Source organism: Mauremys reevesii, linkage group 2 (assembly GCF_016161935.1).
Source record: "Mauremys reevesii isolate NIE-2019 linkage group 2, ASM1616193v1, whole genome shotgun sequence".
Classification (NCBI taxonomy): domain Eukaryota; kingdom Metazoa; phylum Chordata; order Testudines; family Geoemydidae; genus Mauremys; species Mauremys reevesii.
Window position 1 is genome coordinate 211,667,357 of NC_052624.1, and position 27,885 is coordinate 211,695,241.

Below are 27,885 nucleotides of genomic sequence, written 5' to 3' on the forward strand. Positions count from 1 at the left end.
TTTGTTTTTATGACATGCTTATTACACACTATTTATTAATTATTATTTATCATTACAGTATTTTTATTACATTATGAAAACAGCAACCCTCTTCCAAGATCTCACTTTTGTAGCTTGTATCACTTTTGATTAAACCTGTTATAAAACAAGGCTCCTATCAGAGGTGCCAGTAGAAAAAAGGGGTGTAGGGGCAAAGCCAGATAAGTGGGGGGACCCACAGGGGCCCCTGGAAAAAAAGGGCAGGGACCCATGGGGTGTCACGCTGATGTGGGGGCGCCACGTGACCCTTGTCGCCCCCCCCCCGGCATACTGGCGCCTCTGGCTCCTATGTTTCATCAAGGAGTATCTGATATGAAACAGCATGAGGTATTTAAGAAGCCAGCTGAAAGAGTTCCTCCTACACAAGCATTCAGGTATTGAGCAGTCCAGGCAAACAATGCACGTTACAACAAAGCTTAAACTTGTTCTTCATAATAATTTAAAAACAACAGTAGCAGCCTATTTAATTTTAAAAACAGCAAAAAATATCCACATTTCTATTTTGTAAAAGGAGTCTTGAAGTTTAAATCTCCTCAGTGTGATAGATATGCTTGCTTTGATCTGCTTAGCTCTTGGAAGTCCCCAAGGCTCTGGGCTGATTGGCCCATGCTGCCCGGGATCCCTACGGACAGTTCTGTCCACCATTAGGGAATTTTTTTCTGAGAACCCCCTGTAACATTTCGTGAACCCGACTCCCAGTTTGGGAACCACTGCTCTAGGCTGTGAAATTGCAGCGGAGATGTTGTGAAGTGGCTATTCCAGCCTAATTTCTGGACCAGCCACTGCAATCTTACAGACCCTGTCTTCTGGGAAGGACTAGATGTATGCGGGGTGGGGGGAGGGAGAGGGGGATGAAAACGAATCACTCAGGTTCAAAACACCTCCAGAGAGGCAACACTCCCCTGGGGATGCTCATGTATAATGGGTTTTCCTGAAACCAGCAGACAAAAAATGGGCTTTTGATATGAGAAGTCTGGGTTTAAACTGACTCAGGGCCTTCTCTATGATCCAGCAACTGGACAGGACTCCGTCGAAGGGAGTGGAGGGGCAACGATTACAGAAGGGTTGGAAAGACTTTAGCCTACTAGGGCCCCATAAGACTGATGGATGACTCCTGGTAGATTTAGTGTGTGTTTAAATCTGTTTATTGTCCTTATGATGTTTTCTCCATAATGCTTTTATCTTAAGAATGAATATACTTGGTTAGGAAGAGTTGTGTGGTAACTTGCAACTGTTAGCTATACCCAGCTCATAGCCTGTGGCGAGAAAGCAAAGAACAGGCACCAGCTGCTGGCAGACTGAATTTACTAGGGATATCACCGTGGAAGGAAGGGCCCTGTGCAGTCTTTAAACCCCCCAGTCAGAAGGGAGGGGGCCAAGAATCCCAACCCAGCGAGAGGTGATGGCTCTAGACCTGAGACCAGACTAGGCATTCATGTAGTGCACCATGGAGGAGGGTAGGCAGGCAAAGTTCCCCTGAAACTGTGAAACATAGATTCATAGATTTTTAAGGCCCGAAGGGGCCATTATGATTATAATTTCACCCAGAAATTCCTGCAGAAAGCCGAGATCTTGTGTTTGCGTTAGAACCTATTTGTTTGCCTGTCAGTGCAAGTAAGTGTGTGCGTGTCCTTGCTTATTCCAAATATAGAATCCCCACTGCATATGGCCACAGTATAAAAGAAGCATCTCTACCTTCAATGAGCCTTGACTGATTACACAGTAGTTGGTGGGCAGAAAGGGGAGCTGGCTCTTTTAGTCCCAGAGTCCTTGTTGGATAGAGAATTGGAAGGAAATTCCATCCCTGACTTCCTGCTGCAGGCCCACTTCCCACTGGTGGAGAGGAGTGCTACTCAAGAGTGGGAGCTCATCCCAAAATGGGCACAGGGGATTGGTTGTGGAGGGCGCAGGACCTCTTGACTTGGGCAGTGGAGGTGCTGGGGAAAGGCTACACATCTTAGGCAGAAGGGCTCATGTTGCTGCTGCTACTGATAGAAGGATTAGCTTCTAAAATAGCCTGAATCCAGGGCTGGGAGGTTGGCGCAGAAGGCAAGCCAGCTGCACAATTTCAGCCAGGCTGGAAGAATGGTCCATACCCATGAGCAGAAGCCCTAACCACTGCAGTGATCATGGGAACAGACACCCGATAATGCACCAGAGTCACAGGAAGACAGCAGACCCCAGAGGTTGTGGAGATAAAACAAAGAATCAGAGACTGTGCAAGATAAATTAAAATGTTTGAATACAGGGGACCAGAGCATTATATTTCATTTAGAAACAACCAGAGAAATGTCTTTTCACATCAATCTTTTTTTTATCCTTGGCTTGAATATCAATTGAGACATTATGCAAAATGAAGTATGTCAATGCCTTCAAGACACAACAAGCGGCTATGAGTCTCAGAGCACAGGTCCACAGACTCAGGCTTTTGGGTCTTGTGCTATGGCACGTAAGACAGCTGCGTAGACAGTTGCAGTTTGGGCTGGAGCTTGCGCTCTAAAGTCCAGCCTCCTTCCTAGGCTTCAGAGCCAAAACTCCAGTCTGCGCCTGAACTTCTACACAGCTGTTTTTAGCTACCTGTTGACTCAAGCTCCGGGACTCATTGCCACACACTGTGTAGACCAGCGGTTCTCAAACTTTTATATTGGTGACCCCTTTCACACAGCAAACCTATGAGTGCGACCCCTCCTTATAAATTAAAAACACATTTTTTTAAATATTTAACACAATTATAAATGCTGGAGGCAAAGCAAGGCTTGAGGGTGGAGGCTGATAGCTTGAGACCTACCATGTAATAACTTTGCGACCCCTGGAGGAAACACGGCCCCCAGTTTGAGAACCCGTGGTGTAGACACAGCCTCAGAAACTGATACGCTCTCCAGTGATTTTTGCAAATCATTTTTTTCATTTTACAAAGGGCACACAAAGAAAGAGAATTAAAAATATTCTAAGTTAAAAAGTCAAGTTAAAAAAAGGTCTCAAGTATGCAAAGCATAGAGACTTTTCCTTTATACAACATTTACGTATGTAAACTCAGCTCTGCCACACTGCATACAGAAAACTGCCCTCTCCTAACAGCAAGACAGGTCGTAGGAAGGAAATACCTGCACGGTCACATCAGCAGAGAGAGACATGATAAGAATGTGATCCTAAAACAAGCAAGTGCCAATCAGAGCTCATGGACGAACTAAAGACCTGATTCTACATTCCATGTTCACCCAACACCCCATTGCATTCAATGGGAATTTTGGGGTGATAGAAGCACCTAGTTTACTAATTTGTTCCCAAATTCCAACCATGTGCCTTGATGTGGAGAATCCCACGTACCTCTTGCTGGGATCCAACCTTTTAGTTTCCTTCCACAAGCTTTGAGGAGGCAGGAATGTACCACAAATAAATGCCACTCTCAGATATATGCCAATGACTTAATCTGGGGAGGCACAAAACTGCAATTCTTAAAAGAGACTATTAAGGAGCCCTGCCTCCCATGTCTACTGAGTGTGACTTTCTGGCTCTCTCTAATGGTGGCTGGGACGTATATACTGTGTGATAAATCTGCTACAGCCTTTGCTCACAGAACTCAGGCAATAGGACTATATGCTTTAAGATTCCAACACACAGGTTCAATCCCTCATGCTAACAGTGAAGTCACACACAGTTACAGTAAGACTAGAAGTCCTCAATGGTCAGAAAAATAATAATCCTATATTAACTGACAAATAGTACAAATGGCACTCCAGCCTCACTCCCAAATAGGATAACTCCTTCCCCTTGGGGTGATGGCTGATGTGTGGGTACAATGTGAGATTGGCATGGTAATTCCTGTTCCGAAAGGCAAATCCAAAATATACTAATTATTCAGATGTCTGCAAAGCAATTTATAATATATAATTGAAGGATTAAATTAAGGGTACTTCTTTAAAACTAATGTACTCTGGGGAGGTGAAGGGGATCAAGATAGTTTGACAGCTATGCCAGGCTTGGGTGATCTGTGTGTGTTTAAATGACCCTTGTTAAGATCTGCTAAAGTTAGAAATGAGAGAAATCAGAGAAAATGGCAACATACTACTTTGCTGATTTCAGAGGCTGTTTGAAGTTTTGCTGTTCAGTTTATATATATAAACCTCACACGCAAACTCTTTTTCAAAAAAATAAAAAAGGCAATAAATGGGGTGGTGGGGGGGAAGAGACAATGTAATTTTTCAAGGCTGTCAGTTCAGCACCTTCGAGGAGCATAAATTCACATAAATTTATCTCTTTAAAAGGAAAACATAACAAGTTGTTCTCCCATCTGAGGTTTCTGCATTTTCAGTTTCAGTTGCACATCTGTAAATAAGGATTAGTGTTCCTGATTTTTTTTCCTTGCAATTTTAATTGCACTTTTTTATATTCTGTATTTAATTCATTTTCCCACTTTCTATTCTTTGTTTGTTTCGGTAAGGCTAGATTGTGGCTTTGTCGCTAGCACTGAGTAAGGGGCATGGTCATGCTGCCCCAGGAGCAGATCGGGGACTCTAAATCCCACTCCAGCCCCTGCTTCCCCACTTACTGTCCCCTTTATCTGCAACAGATTACTTTCCCCTCCACCCTGGCTCAGCCAGGTTTATGAGCTGGAGAGGTGCTGGGTTGGGGGGGTGGGGATCAAAACTCCCTGCATACCCGCTCCCTGCCACTTGTGCAGAACGCTCCCTTCTGTGCTGTAAGCTGCACTGCAGGTGACCCACACAGGGAGTAAGAAAGCATGTAGGAAGGTCTTGCCCATTGCTACTACTTTCAATTATTTTTTTCTGTTTCTGTCTTTGCTTTTCTTTGTCACGTTCTCGTCATTGTTTTTCTTTTTCTCCCCTTCTTTTCTTCTTTGTGCATTCTCTTTTCTTCTTTTATTTTTTTCTCTCATTTTCTTCCCTTACTCTCTCCTCATGTTTTAACTCTTCTTTGCCTATTTCTTTCTAGTGCCTTTCCCCACTTCTTTTGTTCTCCCTAGCACTCTAGCTCCTCTCACTGTTTTTTTTCCCCCACGCCCTTTTCTTTCATTCTTCCTTTCTCTCTCAGCTTGTTTGTAACTACATTTTTTCCTCCCTGTTGGGTGGCTTTTTTGCACAGCATCACAATAAGAAGCTGTTTTCAAAGTATTAAATGATCCTGTGACAAGGCATTGTAGAGTTCATGTTTATTGTCTCTTTTATTCCATTTTGTATGTGCTCATCTTACAGCTGGAAAGATATATTTTTTTCTGACTACCAGCCCTGCAAACTCAGTCTGGGATCGGAAACTCAAACTGGGTTTTAACCTGCTCCCATTTAAACAGCTAAAAGAGTGCCTAGATTTTCAAAACTGCTCAGCACCTATTATACTATTATATTCAGTAAGAGTGGTTGGGTGCTGAGCATATTTGAAAGTCTGACTTCTTCATTGAGGTGCCTAAATGGAAGCTGAGCTCCTTTGAAAATCTGGCTTCTCATGTTCAACCCCTAGGTCATAGTCCCTTGCTTATGATGGGTCACATGACTGTATAAAGTGACCTGCTGCATGCAATACTTTATAGGTGCTTTAGTGTTGTGCATTCTTTAAGAGATTACCTCAAAGTATCCTCTTAAAATTTGTATTCAAAACTGCTTTGGAAGATAGTTCAGATCCATGGGAAATTCATAACTAGACCACTGTTATTTTTCATCCCATTTCCATGTACTATAGATAGCTTTTACAATGTAAACCATCACACACACAAAGGGAGATAGGACTGCAGTAATGATTAAAAAAATGACTAGAGCATGGCTGGTGCGGAAACTTTCCATCCTTCTTGAATAACAACGGTGTGCCAAAGTCATGTTCTGAGCCTCAATATTTTAGTAATTTACAAAATGCATTACCTTTACCAAAAAATGTAAAATGTCATAGTACATGAGAGATCAGAAAAAGATGCAGGCTGTCTATATACAGGCAGAGGTGGTTGTGGAGAGAAGTTTGAGCAAATTTGTAAGTGGTAGCTAAAGGGAAAATTATAAAAATCGAGTTCCTCTCCTGAGCCTGTGTGGGAGGGAGAGAGGAAAAATACTTCTAGAAAAGCCAGTTTCTATACAGGTAAACTCTGATTTTATGAATGTCAATTTCATAAAATTCTCTATAATACAAAATGCCTTTGTCTTCTCCATGATGACAGCAGGCTATCGTGCTGGATGTCCCCACTATTATATGTAAACTTCCCTGTAATCTTCCTGCACAAAATCCATTTTACAGAGAGGATGTGGAGCCAAATATGGCTCTTGGTTATACCCATACAATCAGGGCCAGTGCTTCCATTAGGTGACCCTATGTGATCACCTAGGGCAGCAGGATTCGGGGGGCGGCATTTTGCGTGCTCCCCACGGGGCGCCTGGGAGCTTCGGGTTCCACTCCCGTCGTGCCACCAAAGAAGGACCCTCGCCAACGTGCCGTGGAAAACAGCGGCAGACAATTGAGCTACCACTGACGTTTCGGCAATGACTGTTGCTGTCGCCTGCGGAATTTCGGCGGAGGGTCCTTCTTCGGCGGCGCAACGGGAGCAGAACCGGAAGCTCCCATGCGCCCCATGGGGAGTGCGCAAAATGCCCCCCCCCCAAATTCTGCCTAGGGCTCCAGAAACCCTGCCGCCGCTCCTGCCCACAATGCCAATCAACAGTGCAACAGGCAAAAACTGCACAGGGCCACCCAGAGGATTCAAGGGGCCTGGGGTCTTTGGTGGTGGGGGGCCCCCACTTTGGCGGTAATTTGGTGGCGGGGGGTCCTTCCGCTCCAGGGCAGAAGGACCCCCTGCCTCCAAATTGCCACCGAAGACCCGGAGCGGAAGAAGCTCTGGGGGCCCAGGCCCCGCGAGAGTTTTCCGGGGTCCCCGGAGCGAGTGAAGGATCCCGCTCCAGGGGCCCCGAAAAACTCTCGTGGGGACCCCTGCAGGGCCTGGGGCAAATTGCCCCCCTCCCCTCCTCGTGGGCGGCCCTGAATCTGCACCCTAAATTCTGAGGCCCTCAGCCTGTTTAGTGCTAACTACCCATATCTCTCACTGAAATCAGTGGTGGGTGTTGAACAAATCTTAGGATTAAGCTGCGCTTAAGTAAATGTATGTGCCACAGGACACACGATGCCTATAAGGGTCTAATGGTAAAAGCTTAGGCAGGAGGGCCAATTAGACCTGGTGTAACTCCAGTGACTACAGTCACCTTGCACAGAGGCTGAATTTGGCCCCTAACATTAATAGGAACTACATGCACATATCAGAGGGAGACACCTTCCCCCCTCCCCCTTAAGTATACTGCTGAGGCAGGACTGTGTTCAACTATAATGGCATTATAAAGCTAAGCAATAAAAGCAGTTGCCCTACTGACTAACATGAAATATTAGGTTGGTGGAATAAATTACATCTTATGCTCAATTCACTGGTAAATTGCATTAGAGGTATAGAGTGTGGGGGGCAGAGAACGCATACTGAGTAAAAAGCCATGTTGTATCATTTCATTTCCTGGAATACTGAAAACAGTTCTTTGAACGTTGCTGGTGTGTGAAATCCTCATACCTACATAACACTTTGGCTTGTTGCAAAAAGAATGCCTCATTATCATATCACAAAGTATCCTCGAGCATAAAAAAACAGTCACCCTCTTGTCTCTCACACAGCCTCTCATTTGTTTAGACAGATTTAATGCCAATAGTTCTGAGTCAATGTCTGGAAATGTTTCTAAATGAATGACCACCAATTTTGCACGAAGAGTTCTGTGGGGGCAGGCAGAGTGGGAAAAAGTAAAGTGTTCTGAACAATGTTCAGAGATCTATCAAGCCTACGTGCTGAGTTCAGCCAAGGTCAGTTTGTTCTGCCTTACTTTTTTCCCCCTGTTCTCTTTTATCAGCTCTCGCTGATAAAGTCTATCAAGCAAGGGTTCAGAAACCAAAAGTGAGGGCCCCACCATGTCTGTTGTTGGAATGAAATAGCCATCTATTCCAGGTCTTAAATGGCTTTCAATTCCACTGATGCTGAAAGTGCCTGTTATCTATAACTTTGTCATTTAATGGGTCTCTTATCTAGACTTGTTCTAAGAATAGCAAACAAGTGAATCATGTCCAGGGCATAATGGGCCCTCAAACATAAATTATAAACCCCAGAGCTTAAGAATGTAAGTAAGCAGACTAGAGAGATAACTTTTTGACTCTGAAGATCACCAGAATGCACATCAAAAAGTGAATAGTGCCATTTAAATAGATACCCAGGGCCCCATTTGGATGAAATACCCTTTGTCTCTTATTTTTATTTTCTTTCTTTGCTGTTCTGTTGCCCAAATGCTTTGTTTCACTGTTTGCTGCAGTAAATACACAGAGCAGAATCAACAGCAATTTGATGCTTTAACTTCTGCTCTGTAAATTTCATGCTCTCTACAGGACAATGACTAAAGTTGACAAATATTTTCTAAGTTGTCACATATAATCACACAGCTTCTTATGCTGATTTTATTTTTGTCCGAGGACTGTGGCAACAGATGTTAATGTGGTATAAATGAACACATCAATTTTCTCGCACCTGTGCTGACAAGTGTTAGAGAAGTTTGCTTGAGTTTGACATGCTAGCTGACCTCTCCCTGTCTCTCTCCGTTACATCAAGTTACTGTACTTCCCTATCAAGGTTTCTGTATCTTATTCTGCTGTAAAATATGGTCTGTTTCTTAGAGATGAAAAATCTTTTATGCTTGGCTCACTAGTGAAACAATGGTCCAAGTTCTGTACCTCTGAGGATTAACAAACAAATGCACCCATTCCTTCTTTCCCAGGGCAAAAAAGAGACCATGGGCATCCATTAAAGGTATGGAAGTTCTTGTCTCTTTTGATTTGTCAGAAGGGATTCTTTTTTCTTTCTTTTTTTTCTTCTTTTTTTTTTGCCATCACAGTTACCTTAATTATTACTTACATGGAAGCTATCTGTAAGCAAAGGCCCAGTTAATGCTATTGAAGCATCAGCTTCACAATTAGTATGCTAACTAAACCACCAGACAACGTTTAAAATTATGTTTGCAGATTTTGTCTGGTGTCTGAGCACTGCTGGATATGGCTAGCAAGAAAACAAGAATTCCATTTTGCCAAATATGTTGAGGTTTTGACATTTGTTTTTATTCCACATAGGAATACAAATGAGATCTTGCAAAACTTTTAGTGAAAAACAAAAATACACCTATATGAAAGACCAAGCACATGCTCTCTCCACCCCAGAATAATCCGTTAGGGGACTCACCTGGGACATAGGAGACCTAGGTTCAAATCCCTGTTCTGACTCAGCCCAGATGAGTTGCCCTTAGCACTGGACTTTTGGCTACTCTGGGGCAGATCTCTCTTACTATTCCATTGGGGCCTAAGAAAGCTTCCTCATGGAAATGGAATCAAAATTGTCATTTCCACAAAAGGTTTTGAGGAATTTGCTTTTTCTGGCCAAAAATCAACAATATTTTGTTGAAAAATTCCCAGCCAGCTCTACTCCTGAATACACCATGACACTTTTAGCATAATGAACTCCTTTAAAAAAAATCCTAGTTTTGTGCAAGGTCACATTAACTTAAATCCCACTAGCTGAACAGTGAAGTGCGGAAAAAACAGATTTCACTGCCTTGTCCCACAGTCTGAAGCTGAACATTTTGTTTATTTCAATGTGCAATTGTAATTCTTTTAAACACAGGAAACAGAAATTGCTTATGATAACAGCATGGGATTCAAATGGATTCTCAGACCCTGTGGAAGTGTGCGGAAGTACCATAACACTCTCATTGACTTTAATAGCTGACCCAACTTCAGTCTGGGACTCACTTCATTCGGCCTGTTCTGTGGTTACCATGTCCCAAACCGGTTGCTGCGTTCCTTGAAACCCCAACTCCAGAAATCAGTGCTTTTCAGGAACTATGTCACAGACTTTGCAGTAGAACTCATCAGACCATTTTCACTGAAATTTTAAATGTTACAAAAACTCAGTAAGCTGACTGAAAAACAAACAAAAATAATATTGTGAATTATTTTTAAAAGAGCAAAAAAGTTTGTAGAAATTTTGAAAAATTTTAAATTGTCATTTAGCTTTATTTATTAGAAGATCATTGAAACTGTAATCTCACTTCCAGAGTTAGTGTTTTGAAAGACATCACAAATATGCATTACTCACAGCAGGTTAGCATTAGCAGTAGCACTAACAATGGGATATTCATCTGTTCCCTAGGCTTATTAACAGGGTGTTTAGCAGTACAGGTTTTTTTTTCCTCATGCTGTTTGGCAAATCTATATTTTTAGCAATAAGAACAAATTTTCTTTTAAATAAATGCTGAATATATTGTATTCCTAAGAATAGAACATCATTTATTTGATTTAGCACTGACATTTTGGGAAGATTCAAGAGGCAATTACAATAACAAAGTAAGCAACAGAAACATGGTATGTGCTGAGTTACATGTACAACAGAAGTACAATGTAATCTGTGAGCGATACTGGTATGGCCCCTGTGATAGAGGGCTGGGCAACAGAAGCTGAACCAGCCCTCTGGTCACTGCAACGCCAGTTAGTAATAGATGAGATCATCATCAGGCTGCAGAGAGCTAGAAAGCTAATTAACCCATTAGCCCAGAAAGTAGAAAAGGCCGAGGAAGGAAGTGCCAGAGGAAGAAAGGGTGGGAGACCTGGGACCCCATAGTTAGCTCCAAGATAGATCACCTACCTTTCCTATCCTTGACCTAGGGGACTGAGGCAGTTGTAAATATGGTGCTGGACAATGCTGCAAAGGTGGTGGGGGGGGAATGCTGTAAACAAACTTCACATGGTATTTATAAGTAGAGTCTCCTAGTGGTCTGTGTGTGCAGAAGAATACAGGAGTGTGCCCTGTTACAGCCCCAATTACCATAATATCTGAGAACCTCACAATCTTCAATGTAATTATTCTCACAGACCCCTGAGGTAGAAAAAATATTATTTCCATAGGGATCGGGGGCACAGAGATACTTAGTCATACAAGAAAGAGCAAGGAATTTAACTTGTGTCTTTGAGGTGGTAGGTTTGCACCCATGCCACTGGAACATCTTTCCTCCTCAGTGTTTAAGGCTTAAGGGAGCCATAATTTTAAGGATCTTTGCAGTCTAGTATATGCATAGTTTTTGATGCTTTGAGTGTCCCCCTTAGGTAGGGAGAATCTATTTCTACTCAACCTCTAGGGTCTTGTTCTCCATTGCCCTGCACATTCAATAGTCATTTATACCAGTGCAAAATGCATGGAAAATAGATGTAAATTGCTACCATTCTGCCTTGGCAATGTTTTGCATCAATTTTTCACTAACATTGCACTGATGTAAATGATTACACAACAAGCCATTTAATGAAGAATCAGGCCCTGCATTTAAGATATTTATATGTCTGTGCAATTAGCATACATACAGCAGCTACTTTCTTTCATCACTGAAGTGTTACACTTAGGAGGCTGTATGTATCTGCTGAGTCAATAAGCTTATTCTAGGATGCCCTTTATATTAGAGGTCTGAACTGTCATAGATTCTTAACACTACACATTATTAAAGTAACTGGGGCATTGCCTATTATACTGGGGAAACAAGCACTTAGAGCGTAAGAATGGCTAATATAATGACCCTGAGAAAATGCTCCCACTGAAGTCCATGGGAGGAGGGAGTTTGCCAGTAACTTCACTGATAGCTGAATAGGAACCCAAATAAGTAATTGTACTCAATGAGGTCAGAACTGCAAAAATTTTCTCTTACAGTGCATAAGGATTTCAATTATAATTGGAAAAATGTAAAGGTAATATATTTTACCATCCTTTGTGCTGACGTGGCTCTCAGCTCAGATGCCAGCAGTGACCTTGTTTGCCTTTGGAAAGCTATGACTTCTAAATATTGTGACATTAGCTAGTTCTATTATTTTTAGAGTGAGCCAAAACAATGGAAACACCCACCAAAAAATCGTGGAGTTTTGTTTCCTTTTTATGTCAAAGCACATTCGCCAAGTCAATGGGGTTTCACCAGGGTATCTTAGAGAAGAAATTGGCCCACTCTCTATATTTTTCCCCAAGGGAGACATAGGCAGTTAGACAGATGGAAATGTGAGCTGTATTAGCCAGAAATATACTGTTATGCACAGTCCTGTAGGCAGGATGAAGACCAAATATGAATGAATGCTGATTTCAGTGAAGTCAATGGAGCTATGCCAATTTATACCATTTGAGGGTCTTGTCCATATTGTTCCTATCCACAAAACATTAATTTGCATGATATTCCTTTTCCACATGGTCACAGACACAGTTTATGTGATTAAAAGTTTATATAGATGTAATCAATAGTAATAATAGCCTCTTAACCTATGCAAAGGTGAAAAACGTCAGACCTAGTTCATTCGTTCATACAAGAAATACAAAAAAAATGTTTCTGCATGTACGTCTTTTAAAAAGTTTCCATATATGTATTGCCTTTGCATAACTGGTGCATTTCAGATTTATTCACTGAACAGGCTAATTCAACAGACAAGTTGTCATTAAATTTCACTAGGTGGAGGTATGCTAGATTTGTATGCTTTTAATGGGTGCGATTCTTCATCAGCATTCATTGTAAAGGATTTCACAGCACACACCAATGCAAGAAATATAGGTCAACAAATGGACTGCCTACTCTACACTACATAAGCCCACATTTGATCTGAGTGATGTGAATAGTCCCTGACTATAGTATTAAAATATGGAACTCAGATTTTTAATTTAGAAAATTTTCAATGTGTCTATAGTACAAATTACTGATCTCATTCATACAAATGTAAATCAGGTGTAATTCCGCTGAAATGTCTACATTTACATTGTTGTAGAAACAGTGTGAGAACAGAATCAGATCCATTCTCTTTAGTGTATTAATCTTTTCTTAGCGAGTACTATATAAAAAGGGCCACATTTATATCTGCCTGTAATGGGTGCAATTCTACTGAAACCAAAAGTGGTAGGGTCACCTGATGAAAAAAACAGCTTGTGTCAAAATCACGCTTTTCCTGAATTGAGATTTTTTCCTGTATTGTGAAGTGGAGTAAATTGCTTGTTAACCAGACACTCCATCATATTTCATCTAATTTCATTTTGTTCAAAGGCTCAATGGTTCATTCACCAAGTTGGTTCAGAGCCCACTGAGGAATTATACGTGCATTCTCTGCCACCGTGCTGCTGGTCTAGTATAAGGGGAAAACCTGGTACTGTTGAGAAATTCAAATGGCAGCTGGACACGATGCATAACTTTAAAAAATATATATATAAGTTTTATGGTTGAGCTCAACATGCAGCTTGTGTGATTTCATTTTGCCATGTGGATGCCGTACATTGCTTGGTCTTTTGTGATCAGATTTAAAAGCTGAGGAGAGATTCATCTGTATTTACCTGAACTTGCAAAGGGGGATATTGCTTGCTTTGCCATTTATGCCTTCCTTTCATGTTTTCCATGAACATACCTTTGCTTATGACTGAAGAAGGTGAGAGTGCGCATGTAAGACGTGTGTAAAAATGATTATGAAACATTATCTGTTTCAATGGAGGCAAATAGTGATCACTATACTGCACATTATACCCTTTATGTTGGAACTTTCCCATTTCAATAGACACAGATGGCTGTTCACATCCCTCTTCATTTCTCAAAACCTATTCTTAAGCGACTCAACACTGAAAAATTGGAGTGGGCATTCTACCTTGACACAGACTTTGTGGCAAAGTCTGGAGGAATTCTAAACACCGAAAGAAATCAATTTTAAGATCTCAACTTTATTGCAATAAGAGTTACCAGAACTAGGTCCATAATTTTACTCATGCTGACTATTCTGTCCCTTTGCCTACGAGATTGTATATGCTACCCTCCGTGTTCTGACGGTCTTGCTCAGTTAGGTGTAGACATTTTCTGTTCGCTTACACACACCATTTGTGAGAAGGGTGCTTGTCAATCACGAGCCGGCAAGCTGTATCGTTTTAGCCTAATGATTGCATGACTCAGTGGTTATAAAGCTTCACGCATTTAAGAATAAATTTCAGCCAGCTCCTTGGTGATCTTCCTGGGAAACATTCTGATCTTGTCCTGTCATTCTTCATCAATCTTACACAAATGAGCAGACCTGTCATGCTATGAACCTCTTGTGAAAGTGCCTTCCCTTTGCCTGGTATGAGAGCTGGCTGGAATAGGGCTGTTACCACCCTCCACTGACTTTCCCATAGAGTTATAAGAATGTACCAGGAGTGAACTTACAGAGAGGATTGCCCAGTTTCTTGAGACATTATCCATGTGCTGCTTCTATACAGAGTTTATATGCTATGGAGTGCATCTAAATCCCAGTGGCGGGATATACATCATCCAACTGGATCTCCATTTTGAACAATGCTCTTTCAAGGCCCTATGGAGGACCTAGCTGTAATCTGATTGGTCACTGAAATATGCTTCTTCCTACTATAAGGATATTCCCTGATTTCCCCAAGTGCCATGGGCAACTCCACTTGAGCAAAGGCATGATCTTGAACTGCATGCTCACACTCATCCTGCTTTTTGGCCAACATGGATCTATTGACACTAGAGGAGAGACACAAATTTGAGACCTTTACAGAAATACAATGAAAGGACAGGGCAATGCTAATTTGGTAAATATAGTTATAATCTCATACATTTTGTGGCTTTAGTGGCCAAGGTTTTGGTAGCAGGCTAAATATATTAGTGTACATCTCTGACACACTCTACATCAACAAATCATTTAAAAAAAATGTGAGAGGCCAGACTGTGCCTATCCCAACAGTGCAAAGGAGGGAGAGCTCACAAGGAGACTCTGTGCATTGTGCTTGACAAGGATGACCTCCTGTAATTTCCTTTGAGAGAAGTGCATCTCCACACTGTCCCTCATGCAAACTAGCTAAGTGCCACAGTGATGCCTCAGATGTTTATCACTTATCCAGTGTTCTTCTGACTACTTTAAAATTGCGATGCTCTGTTGGATAAAACTTCAAAAGTCTGTTCTGTTCAGGTTCTTATATGGTGCCTATCACTATGTTATCTGAGTATTAGAAGTTCATTCAGTGTTGAGACTGGTATACTTACCCCTTGCCTCTTCAGTGAGCTTTTGCTAAATGTTAGGCAGGTAGTTTCCTTTTCCTCTCTTGGGGTTGCTCTTTGTGGCTGGTCTCATCTGTCTTCTGCCTGGACTCTTCTGCCTCCTGCTTAGCTTGGTCTCTTAAGTTTCACTTCCAATTTATTTCTGTGTCGCTCTAACTCCCCAGTGCTGTCTGAGAACATGAAAAGGTGATACAGTACCATTAGTGCATTAACATACAATAATACTGAACCTATAGTATCAAAGTAATCCTCACGGATTGATTGATGTCTTTGTAGTTAGGAGGGAGGGAATAGCAGGATAAAGCAGTACAGCGCTCCTCCAGCAGGAAGCAGAGTAGGACCCTTTACCACCCACACAGGAACTAGCTCAACTGCTGCACTTCCTAGGTCTGGGATCTTTGAGGTCCTGACACAGACAACTCCTCACTGTCTCTTCCTATCCATCTCATTAGGAAACAGAGTGGGGGCCTCTCTTCAACTGCCATTCAAATTCCAAAATATGCCTTAGGTAATTCCACCTCACCAAAAGCCACGTAATAGGACACTTAATGATTCACTGACAGCTCACTAACACTAGCCATTAATATTTTTAATTGAAGTATCCACACCTTTCTGATTGCTCCATGAATCTCCATGGCTCTTTGATGATGTGACAGAAGCAGCACAAAGGAACAAAAATCAAGTGTTACTGGTAGCAGAAAGCATGGGCAAATTCAAGAAGACATAAGGAATCCTTGAAAGCCTACACCAAGGCTGTTGAAGAAACCAGGAAATCCTTTTGCCTCCACTGTAGCAGCTGCTAGATTATGCCCCAGCTGAACTGTTCAGCACCATGAATTGTGCTGACAATCCAGTATGACTCCTTTCAACTTCAAAGACCAGAACTATTACCCTACTTCTCAGAGAATATCACTTGCATTGGAGATGACTTCTCAGGTCATTGGGATCAGACAATGAACACAGACATGACTATATTATTCCTATCTAGTGATATATCTACTTACCTTGGTATTTATATGGTTTTCATCAAGGTAGCATGCTGCATATCACTGACTAAGGCTTTTTCAAGACAGGAGAGAGGTAGTAGCACAAATTAGCCAGGAGAAATTACAGAAATGATATCCTCTTCCTTGATTTGAAGAAAAGCATCAGCCATTTCTGACTCAGACTTACATTTTGGGATTTGTATTATATCCCTGATTAATGCTCAAAGCACAGGTGGAAGCCATTGGCAAGCTTGCTGTTGTCCATAGGTATCTTTCAGATGTACATCTCACTATAGGGCACGTGTTGTACAAAATTCCCTTAATTCCCCATAACACAGAAAACTATGTTTTCTCATCAGGACATGGATAAGTTGATAAATATTTTGTGGGGTTTGGATGTATAATTTGTCAGCTTCATATGAGCATCACTCATACCCACTAAAACAGTAAACATTATGGCTATCCATTCCAGCAGTCCTAATGCAGATAATCCTCGCATTGCTCCCAGTGGAAGTTTTGACTTCATAAGGAGAACATTGATGGGATAACAAACAGGGGTTGTCAGAATTAAACTTAGATAACGTGAATCAAGTTCCAAAATGAGGAGTGATATTAAGAGACACAAATTTATAGCCAAAGATTGCAGATAAGTAGATGGTGTTGCATGGCATGTGATGCAATGAAGCATTCAAAGCCATTAGGCAGTGAATCTCAGCAAAAACACATATTATGTGTATGCTGCTTCATAACAATGAACTTTAGAGGAAAACTTCAGCCATTCATTTCCATTTGTACTGTCTCATTGTTTTCTTGTACTCTGCCATTTGGCTGCATCCATCTATTGTCTTTTTGGACCATGGACCATCTTTTTGTTGTACAGCACCTAGCACAATGACGACCTGGGGCTCCTAGGCACTACAAATTATAATAACAACTTTGAGCCAAGTACATGACACAACATTCAGTGAGTGGATCAATACCTTTTTATGAAATCTTCCCTGCACTATAATAACATTTGATGTCCATAGAGATTACACCAAAACCAACATGTCATTTTATACGGGCATGCAAACATTACAGCATGCAGAATTGGAAATATTAGTTCTACCTCAGGCCAATCATAGACTGGCATGACCCACTGTAGCACAAACAAGTAATATACGCCTCTGGAATTGGTTTATGAGAGTTCATTTCAGAACTGTATACGAGAGCTAAAGTGAATTTGGCTGCAATTGTCCAAGCAAAAAATAGGTTACAGATATTGCAACGTCTATACTCTTAAATTTTTTTTAAAAAAGGAAAAACTATTACGTTTCTTCCCAGTATGTACTATTTTTAGCATTGACACAAATCCTAGTAAAAGCTCTATTTTCCTATATGCGGATGACTTTACAGATGATCATTAGTGCTTAGTGACGATTTATGGGATGGGACGTGTCAATCCAATCAGCGAGTGACTTTTTTGGTGTGCTTTTGGGGCTGTCCATGAAGTGCTGCCTGTGTCACTGGATTTAAAAAGCAGAGCAGCTTCAGGAGTTTTTTATCTCTACATGACTGCTGGCTAGGGATTTGAACAGAAAAGAAAACTACAAGAGGAAATTGGTTTGGACAAGAAGAGCTTCTGTACATAATTCTTATTAATTTGAAGATGAAATGCAGTCTCTTAGAAACAAAAAGATAGTGTGTGATGGCTTATTCAATATGGTTATTGCTACAGGATTCAGCCTCATTTCTTGAGGATTAGAACTGACTGGCCTGCACTGCCTATTTATTGGCAATGGAATTACTAGAATTTAGTCATGCCACTACCTCTCTTTTCTTGGAAATGAAGTGAGCAAAGGAAATAGAGGAAAGCAATGATGGACTTGCACAGAAAGCTCTATCTGGTTTCCAGTCTACAAATCAGCTATAAGACAACCATCGGGGAAAACCGATTTATGCCTACTAAATCCTTCTTTGCTTTTGAACAGTCTTGCAGTGAGGAAAACTTAATCTGATGCTAGAGGAAGCACTTGTCACAGAGGTTGATATTTGCATTTAGACTGGGAGGTTTGTTCCAAAATTTGGACAGGAACTTGAGTACATGCTAAATTAGCCAAAGTAGAAATTTGAGCAATGAGTTGAGGGAGGTGTTCATGAGGGGATTTCTTCTCTACCCCTTCTCAGCAAAGTAATTTCTCAGTGTGTATCTGACTCCCTATACTGGTGAAGGCAGGTTTAAGAACCCATGCAGGAAGAGGGGATAAAGGCTCATGACAAAGTTTTAAGGCAGAGGAGAGCAGTATATTACCATGTCATAGGGTTGTCTTTGCCCTACATGCTGGCTCTTAATTTTATTGGCTCAGCTACTCAATATCTCCTTCAGTCGCCAGTGTGTCGGGCTTTACAGATACCTTGACATAACACTGGTTCTGAAAATCAATAAGACCAATGCTATTCAGAAAACATCCTGAAAGGAGGGACATTCCTGGTGTTCAAGGGGACATGGTTACTCAAATGAAGAACTCCTTTCTCCGCACACCGTACATTATTTTGAGTGCCCAAGGCATAGAATACTTTCAACATGTCATCGTTTTGGCTGAGCAGATATTGTTTAAGGAACAAACCAATTGTCTTCCTACTTGGTATTCAGTTCATATTGTTACAGCTATGAAGATGCTCCAAAATGCATTTCTACAGCCAGTCCTGAAAAACTCAGATTCATGCAGGCTATTCATATCTGGATTCAAAAGTGAAGCACAACCTTAATGGCTTATCCTCCATGAACTGTACTTAGTCACATGGTTCACTGTTAGCTGACTCTGAGTCCAAGTAATTACACACCAAATGCAAAGAAGATCACAGCAGTGAAAATCATAGCATAGCAGTGAGAACCAATGCATCATAGCATTGAGACACCTCTTATTCAACCTGGCAAACATCTGGCTTTAAATGTGAATGCTCACTTAGACTTTTAATAAGGAAAGCAGCAGAGTAGTACTAATCCAGAGTAGTACATCGATTTATTGTCATAGTCTTTTTCTTACAAAGTGTATAACAAAATGCCTTCAGAGTAATAATAGAAATATAAAGTTAACATTTAAAAAATGAAAGCAGGAGAAAGAAATAAGATTACTAAAAGATCTGTTTTGAGATTACATGTAATAAGACACAGCGGAGATTCAGGAAGGCTACACCAGGTGGCTGAAGATGCAGAGAAGGGGACTGTGCTTTTGTGTGTTTTTGGCTTCATCGGCCTGTGAGTAGCTTGTTGGTTAGTTTTTGGCTGGTAGCTTGTTGCTTGTTTGGCTTGTAGCTTGTTGCTTCTTTTTAAAAATGTATTTATTTATTTATTTTGATCGGCTCCTGGCACGCAGGGGTAAGAGGGTGGGCAAGCAGGGGCAAGGGGCGGGGAGAGTCAGGGGTGCACAGCAAGCCCACCACAGTCCCAGACTGCACACCTGGGGGATCTAGTCACATAGAGTTTTGGGGGTCTTATAGATTGGCTTGTTTTGGCCTTGTTTTGAAATGGTATTAGCTTGATTTTTGGCTTAGTGTGAAAGTCGGGGTGCTTATTTACCGTGTGAAAGTTGGCAGCTGTGGGACTGTGTGTGAATCCAGAATCAGTGGCATACATGCGTATGACTGTCCATGGCTGGCCATCCAACATAAATTGTATTTGGTCTATAAATTGTAGTGAGTTTACTGTTGTGTTATGAAAGATGAAATGTCAGCCACTTTAGCGATAAGAGGGATGTTTACTTATGCATTCCCAGGAGGAAGGTAAAAGCTTTCACAAGGTACAAGGTGTAAAAAGGAACTATTACAGTAAAATATTGTGGTTTCTAATAACTGAATTTTAAGTGACAGGTGGGTGTGTATAGTATAAAAGTGTATTAAAAATAGCTCTGGAAACAATATTTAAGATGTAAATTGCACATTGGGAAGGAATTACACAGGAATGTAATTAAATATGTAGTAATTTAGTAACTGCCTTTAACAGAGACTCATTGGCCCTGGATGCAATTTATTGAAGTTAGGTCCATCAATGGCTATTAGACAAGGTGGTCAAGGATGGAAATGGGGTGACCCTAAATCTCTGATTGCCAGAAGCCAGGAGCGGAAGACATGAATGGATCACTCCAATTGTCCTATTCTGTACATTTCTCCTGAAGCTCTGGTCCTGGACACCATCGGAGACAGGATACTGAACTAGATGGACTATTGGTTTGACCCAGTATGGCAGTTTCTGTGGTTTATTAAGAGGATTTGGGATTGGCCCAACTGAAGTTAATATGGGCTGTTATGCATTAACATCACTAACCTTGTAGAGAATAATGGTGCCACAAACTGTAATTTAAAGGGATTACAAAGAAAAAACCTTGCCAGACAAAATTGATTGTTTTATTTGATAGATGACCAAAATTAGTAGATGAGAGAGGTAAAGCTAGGGGAGGGAGAGGGACATGTCTGAGGGATTATATACTTGATGGAAAAATACATGAGTTTGGAATATTTTTTCATTTTTAAATGAAAACACAAATTTCAACATTTCCCATGAAACAAAATTCTGGTAAAAAAATTGGGGTTGGTTGAATGGTTTCATTTTGATGAAATCAGAGTCATTCCATTTTTGATATTCTTTCTTTTTTTTTTTTAATATAAGTTAAAAGAAATTTCAAAGTGAAGTCATTTTGAAATGAAAAATAAAAATACCCCATTGTGAAAATGGTGAGTAGAAACACTTCAACATTATTGCAATGCTTCCTGTCAAGGGGAGAGTGTTTCAAAAATAATTTTTGCCAAAATTTATACTTTTTGGCAAAATAATTTGCTTTTGACTAACTAGCCTTTTCTGACAGAAAAACATTCAATTGAAAGCTTTCCAAACATCTCTACAGAGAAACACAGTAAATGTAATATATCAGATAAGGTATTTGAGACTGCCACAAAACCCTTACTTTAAACGTTAATTCAAGTCAATTTGACTATAAACAAAGCGCAAAGTATTGAGCTGTACTACAGCAATCAAGTGTTATTTGTCATTAGTTATCTAGAAAAAACAGTAAACATCAAATAAATTACATTTGTGGATGATCCTAAGGTTGTGATTGTGTGAGCGTTATGTCTGTTTTTTACTGTTCTCCCTGGAGATATTTATCAGTGATATCTCACAACCTAGTTTCTCTTTATCTCATACCGTGAAAGAACACTTTGGCTAAAATACCTCTGACCACCTGTGAATTTTCACCATATTGACCTAATTTGACTTATAGCATCAATAATTTTCTCTTTAGAATTCTGTACCTTCTATTATTTGGTTTATCTCACAACTGATACGATTCATGACACAAAAGTTGTATTCACTGTAATCTGAGCCCCTAGTTACCAGTTACTCCCTAAATTTGAACTGAGATTTGATAATATGGTACATAACTAAGATTTATTAATACTACCTGCACTGGGTATACAGTGTACATAGCTCGGACTACCCTCCGAAGGTCCTGTCCCCACATATGCTGCACGCAGTTTAGATTTGGAGAAATAACTTCTCAGGGAGGGAAGAGGTATTTGGTTTCTTTGATTCAGAAATCTGGGGGGATTATTCACGGGACACTATACTTTCTTTTTATTATCTATTTTATTGTCATTAAACTCCATGTACTTTATTGGTGACAAGAAAAAGCAGACAATAAGGTTGGTTTGTCTTTTTATCTATTTTAATTATTTATCTTGTGAGTGAACATCTCATTCAGATGGAGGAAAACATTTGAAAGTTGGGAGGAAAGGTGGGAATCAGGATGGGGGAATGGTGAGAGAGTCTGGATTGTGGAGGTCAGGGGAAGAAAGAGAATTTGAGGTTTTTAACTTAAACAAAACGAAACAAAGAAGTAACTAATAAAATATTATCTTTTCATTACCCTGATCACTTTACTTCTATGATATAGACCTTTCCCTCACCCCATTATTTATTTATGGTAGGTACTTATACGGACCCTATTACCATGGTACCTGAGCACCTCACAATCTCTAATATATTTATACTAACAACACTCTTGTGAAGTAGGGAATATCTTTGTCTTTTTGATCATTTACTTGACTTTGGTTGATTTAAGCACCTCACCACATTTTGATTAAAAACCTAGAATGAGAGCTATAACATGGCACACATTAAATGAATTAAAAGCTAGCTAGCTGATAGGTCTCAAAATTTAATTGTAAAAAGGGAATCTTCACTGAACAGTTGTATTTCTATTGGGGGAGTGATAAATAATGAAGAGGACAAGTCACTGATAGAAAGCAATCTGGATTGCTTACTAAACTGAGCACAAGCAAACAATATATATATATATATATTAATGAAGCTAAATGTAAATGTATACATTTAGGAATGAAGACTGTATGCCATACTTACCAGATGGGTGACTATATCCTGGAAAGCAGTGACTATGAAAAATATTTGGGGATCATGGTGAATAGCCAGCTGAACGTGAGCTCCCAATGTAACACTGAGGCCAAAAGAGCTAATGCAATCCTTGGATGCATAAACAGGGCAATCTCAAGTAGGAGAAGAAAAATTATTTTACCTCGGCATTTGGCAACTGCTGATGGAATACTGTGTCCAGTTCTGGTGTTCACAGTTTAAGAAAGATGTTCGAAAAATTGGAGAGGGTTCAGAGAAGAGCCACAAGAATGATTAAAGGATTTATAATGATAGACCCAAGGAGCTCCATCTTTTTTATCTTAACCAAAACAAGGTGATGGTGGATTCTCCATCACTGACAACTTTTAAAACAAATTTCGATAGTTTTCTAAAATATCTGTTTGAGGGATTATTTTGAGGAAGTTCTATGGCCTGTGTTATACAGGAGGTCAGATTAGATGATCTTTATAATCTCTGAATCTATGTTAATAGGAGGGAAACTGTGATTATTTCCTGTATATGAAAAGGGCCTAGCATATTTTGTACACTCCCATATTTTAAAGTAATAATAATTAATAATAAAGCTACAGTAGTCTACAGTTATAGAAGACACCAGATACCTTTGAAATTGTTAGAATTACATCTTTTTAACTATTAGTCTTTCTAATGTTGCCAGATGTAAAAGTCCAGTTTCCTAGAAAAAGATATCTAGTATAAATGAAGATTTTCAAACTTGAAGTATTTGTGTCCTAGTAACCACAGATCTTTAAACATTTATTTTTGGGTAGCCACTGAGATGTGATTCATGAGTTAATGTTTCCACTGTGAGAACATGACATGCAGTCACCCTGAGTTTAGTTTTGGCATACTGCCCCTGATTTCTTCAGGACATGGGCTCCTTGCTGATTTCTTTTTAGAAGTTAAGGCAGTCTACATAACAGGAGCATGGAGGAAAGAGAGCTCATGGTGGCTCTGTCCCTCCTTATGAAAAATAGATTTGCATCTCCCTCTTTCCTCCCCCCACACTTTCTGTCCCAGCAACACTTTGGAGGACAGAACTAAAATTCAAAGGGACCTTGATAAATTGGAGAACTGGGCTATAGACAAAACAATGAAATTCAACAAAGACAAACATAAGGTACTACACTTAGGCAAGAAAAACAAATGCACAAATACAGAATAGGGGATAATTGGCTTGGCAGTAGCAGTGCTGAGAAGGATTTGAGAGATGTGATGGATCACAACCTCAACATGAGTCAGCAATGTGATGCTGTTGCAGAAAAAGCAAATGCAATTTTAGGTTGCATTAATAGAGGCACAGCATGTAAGTCATGGGAGGTGATAGTACCACTCTACTCAGTGCTGGTTAGGCCTCAGTTGGAGTACTGTGCCTGATTTTCTTCACCAATGTATAGAAAGGATGTAGAGAAACTGGGGGGAGAAGGGGGGGCGCGAGATGTGTATGGGAATGCAAAATGCTCAACCAGCAGGCCAGCACCTGTGTAATAGCTACCATGGTGCCTGGAAATAGAACAGCAACTAAGGTGGGCCCCACAAGCCCTATGGAAATAATGAGAAAGGGAGGAGCTCACTGGGAATCAATGGAGGGGCATGTAAATTGGTGTAAATCCAGAGAAGATATTTGGATGTGTCCCTCTCCTATGACTGTGGAGGAGCAGGATCCATGGCCTATGGATGGGGTGGACAGTTGGGTGTATGTGTATGAGTGTTTTGAGGAAATGTACATATTACTGAGGGCACAATTACCCTAGCCCATAACCAAACTAAACACATCTATATGCTGCTATCTGGACTTTGGTGCACAAATGGATCTGTAAATCTTATTGCTCTGAATAATCAAACCGGGGCATACTGCCTGATTCCATACCACATGATTAAGTTGGTTTGGACAATAACCCATTTCTCTGTGGACATTCAGTGGACTTATAATATGGACAAAAGCATGCAAAACCTGCAGGGGCAACTTGTTGCAACTGCCAGCAACTGGACACATTAAGATCTTGACCCTGTTGAAAGAGGAGAGGCAGTGTTTTGGTCGTGGCTCGGATGTTGGACCATACTGCAGTGGTCAGGACTCAGTGTTGCTGTGGATTATCATAGCAGCTGGTGTTTTATTAACTGTATTTGTGTTACGCTGCATATGGAAATGATCAAGGGGGGCACAACCTCCTAGAAAACAGCCACTGATTATAACCTATAAGTAATGTAGTAAGCCCTCCCCCGCCGCAGTGTACTAGACAACCCGGACCCAACCTTCTCGGGCCCACTATAATTGGAATAGGTGTAGTATGCCCGTATGAGAGAAGGTGCAGGGCACTGTACTACACAAGGGGCAGTGGGACAAATGGAATATCGACACCTTCTACCTTGATGCACGGCCCTATCAGGAAATATGTTGCCATATGTCCTTTGCTTTTCCAGGGATACTTGGGCAGGAGGATCCCAAAAGAAAAAGAAAAAAAAAGGGGGTGGAGAGTTAGGATATCTATATTCAGGCCTGTCTGCAAAGGCCTATACTTTAAGAATGTAGGTGTATTCTTATCACTAAGATAGTTATAGAGGTGTAAAAGAAAGAATCAAAATCACTGTCTGTCTGTGTAAGGGCCTTCTCTTACTGTGACAGTCTAAGGCCCTGTTCTTAGGCTAAAGCCTTGTGCTAAGTAGCAGAGGCAGCCATAAGCTGGGAAGTGTATGGTCACATCCTCACATTCCAAACTAGTCACATTAAAATAAAGTGCTATTGGGCTGTTAGGAATACAATCCTGTCCTGATATTCCTGTCACCTCCAGAGAAAGGGAAGAGCCTAGAAGATGTCAAAGGAAATTGAGTTTGATAGCATCCTGTCTGGCAAGAACTCACTTATCAATAGCTGGGATGTGAAATCCTCATTTCTGTATTGTTCTATCACTGTAGTGTCTACTTCCCTATTGTTTGTCTGTATGATCTCTGTCTGGTTCTGTGATTGTTTCTGTCTGCTGTATAAGTACTTATGTTGGGTGTAAACCAATTAAGGTGGTGGGATATAATTGGTTAAATAATCATGTTACAATGTGTTAGGATTGGTTTGTTAAATTTCAGTAAAATGATTGGTTAAGGTATAGCTAAGCAGAACTCAAGTTTTACTATATAGTCTGCGGTCAATCACAGGGACACAGGCAAGGCTCTGTGGTGTCAGAGCTGGGAAGGGGGACACTGAGGAAGGAAACTGGAATCATGGAAACTGGAAATTCACCCCAATAAACATCAAATTGTTTGCACCTTTCGACTTTGGGTATTGTTGCTCTCTGTTCATGTGAGGACTAGGGAAGTGAGCGGGTGAAGAAATAAGCCCCCTAACAGCTGGATCGCCATCTGTCTTGGATGGTTTAGACTCAACAAATCCTGCATCTGGGCAGGGGGTTAGACTAGATGACCCTTGCAGCCCCTTCTAATCTTATGGTTCTATGAACCCCTTGTTTGGCAGTCTATTAGGCAATATTAAAGATGGTAATAAATGTTCTTTTAGGGAGAAACAGAAGTTAGTTGGCATGGTCTGGAGCTTTTGTTGTTAAAGTCCAATTCTGTTTTTCTGAAGACAAAACAAGACAAACACACACAAAATGGGAGAGAAAAAAATTGCAAAAACAGAAAATGCAGCTTGTGTCTCTGGTGCTGGCTCTGAGTTGCAGCTTTGCTGCTGGAGAAACATAGGTACAACACACAGTTCAGTGTAGCAATACTCTAACTTGTAGGTGCCTTGCCACCCAGTGGAATCCACAGCCCAGATTTAGGCACCAGGGCCGCCCAGAGGGGAGGGCAAGTGGGGCAAGTTGCCCCAGACCCCACGAGCCCTGGACCTGCAACGGTTCAGGTCTTCGGCGGCATTTCGGCAGTGGGAAGCCCTTCAGTGCTGCCAAAGATGCGGAGCGACTGAAGGGCCCCCTGCCACCAAAATGCCACTGAAGACCCAGACCGCTGCCGGGTGAGTACAAGTGCCGCAGGTCCCCTGCTTTGCCCCAGGCTCCCTGAATCCTCTGGGCGGCCCTGTTTGGCATCTAGGGTCCCTCTACAATGCTTAAGAATGGGATCCACAAAGCCAGGATTTGCAGTATATATTTGCTTGCATATATATACCTTCCCCTGGAAATTTCCACTACATGCATCCGACGAAGTGGGTATTCACCCACAAAAGCTCATGCTCCAATACGTCTGTTAGTCTATAAGATGCCACAAGACTCTTTGCTGCTTTTATAGATCCAGACTAACACAGCTACCCCTCTGATACTTGAGGATTTGCAGTGGAGAGCTGCTTGAACTAGCCACTAGGAAATGCTGAAGAGGGACCTAGGCCCCAACTCTCTCAAGGACTTATGTCTGCTTGGGATCCACAGCTGCAAACTGGAGTCAGACACCTAAGCCAGTTTTTCCCAGAAACACCGTGGAAGAGGACTGTCTTACAGCCTTGTGCCCAGTGGTTAGAAAATTCACCTGGGATGTAATAGACTGAGATTCTCTCCCCTTCCTCTTGATGTGCACTTGCATTTTTCACTGGGTAGCTACAGGACTATAGAGTCATTTTCACAGTCTCTCTCTAGCCCAAAATATATTTAATTAGGTACACAAATTGGAACAGCTTCAATGGGAGAGACTGAGAGAGGCTTTACCAGACTAGCCCAAAGCCCAGTGAAAGGGCACATAGTTGTGAAGTGAAAGATCCAGTTCACAACCAAGCAGAGGGGTAATTAAACCTGGGTTACCTACCTCTCTGGTGAGTGCCCTAACCACTGGACAAAAGGTTAGAAGAGAGTCCTCTTCCTCTTCCATTTTGTGTGGGTTCTGCAGACAAAATAGATAGGAAACCAACTAGCTTGATGATCCTGCTGGGACTTAGGCATGAGCTGGGCACCTAGACTGAAGCGGCTGGGCACATGCTCACTGGCAGAAATTTAGGTGCCATGGGATATTAGATAGTAGCTGTGCAGAGTTTTGGGGGAGTTCAGTGATGCATTTGTCTCCAGCTTTTGCTGTTTTTTATAAACAATTTCATGTAACAGACTTATTTGGATTTTTGTAAACTTAGGTAACTTAAAGTGTGGGCCTTCTTACCACAGAACCTCCACCTGCAGCTGTAGAGGTGAACCTGGGGGCACAGAATTGATGTGGGGGCTGGAGGTGAATAATTAACTAATAGGCTGGGGGATGGGCAGGTGAGGGACTGGAGCAGAATTAATGGATGGATGAGGGGACAGACAGATATGAAGCTAGGGTTATAGAGTTGACAAGGGAGCTGGCAACAAGTAGCTGTGGGGACTGAGGAGTGCATAATTAATTGATGGGCTAAGGAACAGGC

The 27,885-nt window shown here is 41.2% G+C and overlaps 1 long non-coding RNA gene across 1 annotated transcript; it reads right to left on the reverse strand.

The window, feature by feature from the left end:
* Nucleotides 1-9,264: 9,264 nt before the first annotated feature.
* LOC120399551 lies at nt 9,265-27,597 on the reverse strand. Its single transcript, XR_005595221.1, has 3 exons — nt 27,297-27,597; nt 15,132-15,316; nt 9,265-9,985 (listed from the first exon to the last, which is right to left on the reverse strand). It is a non-coding gene; the product is annotated as an uncharacterized LOC120399551 (long non-coding RNA).
* Between the last annotated feature and the right edge of the window lie 288 nt (nt 27,598-27,885).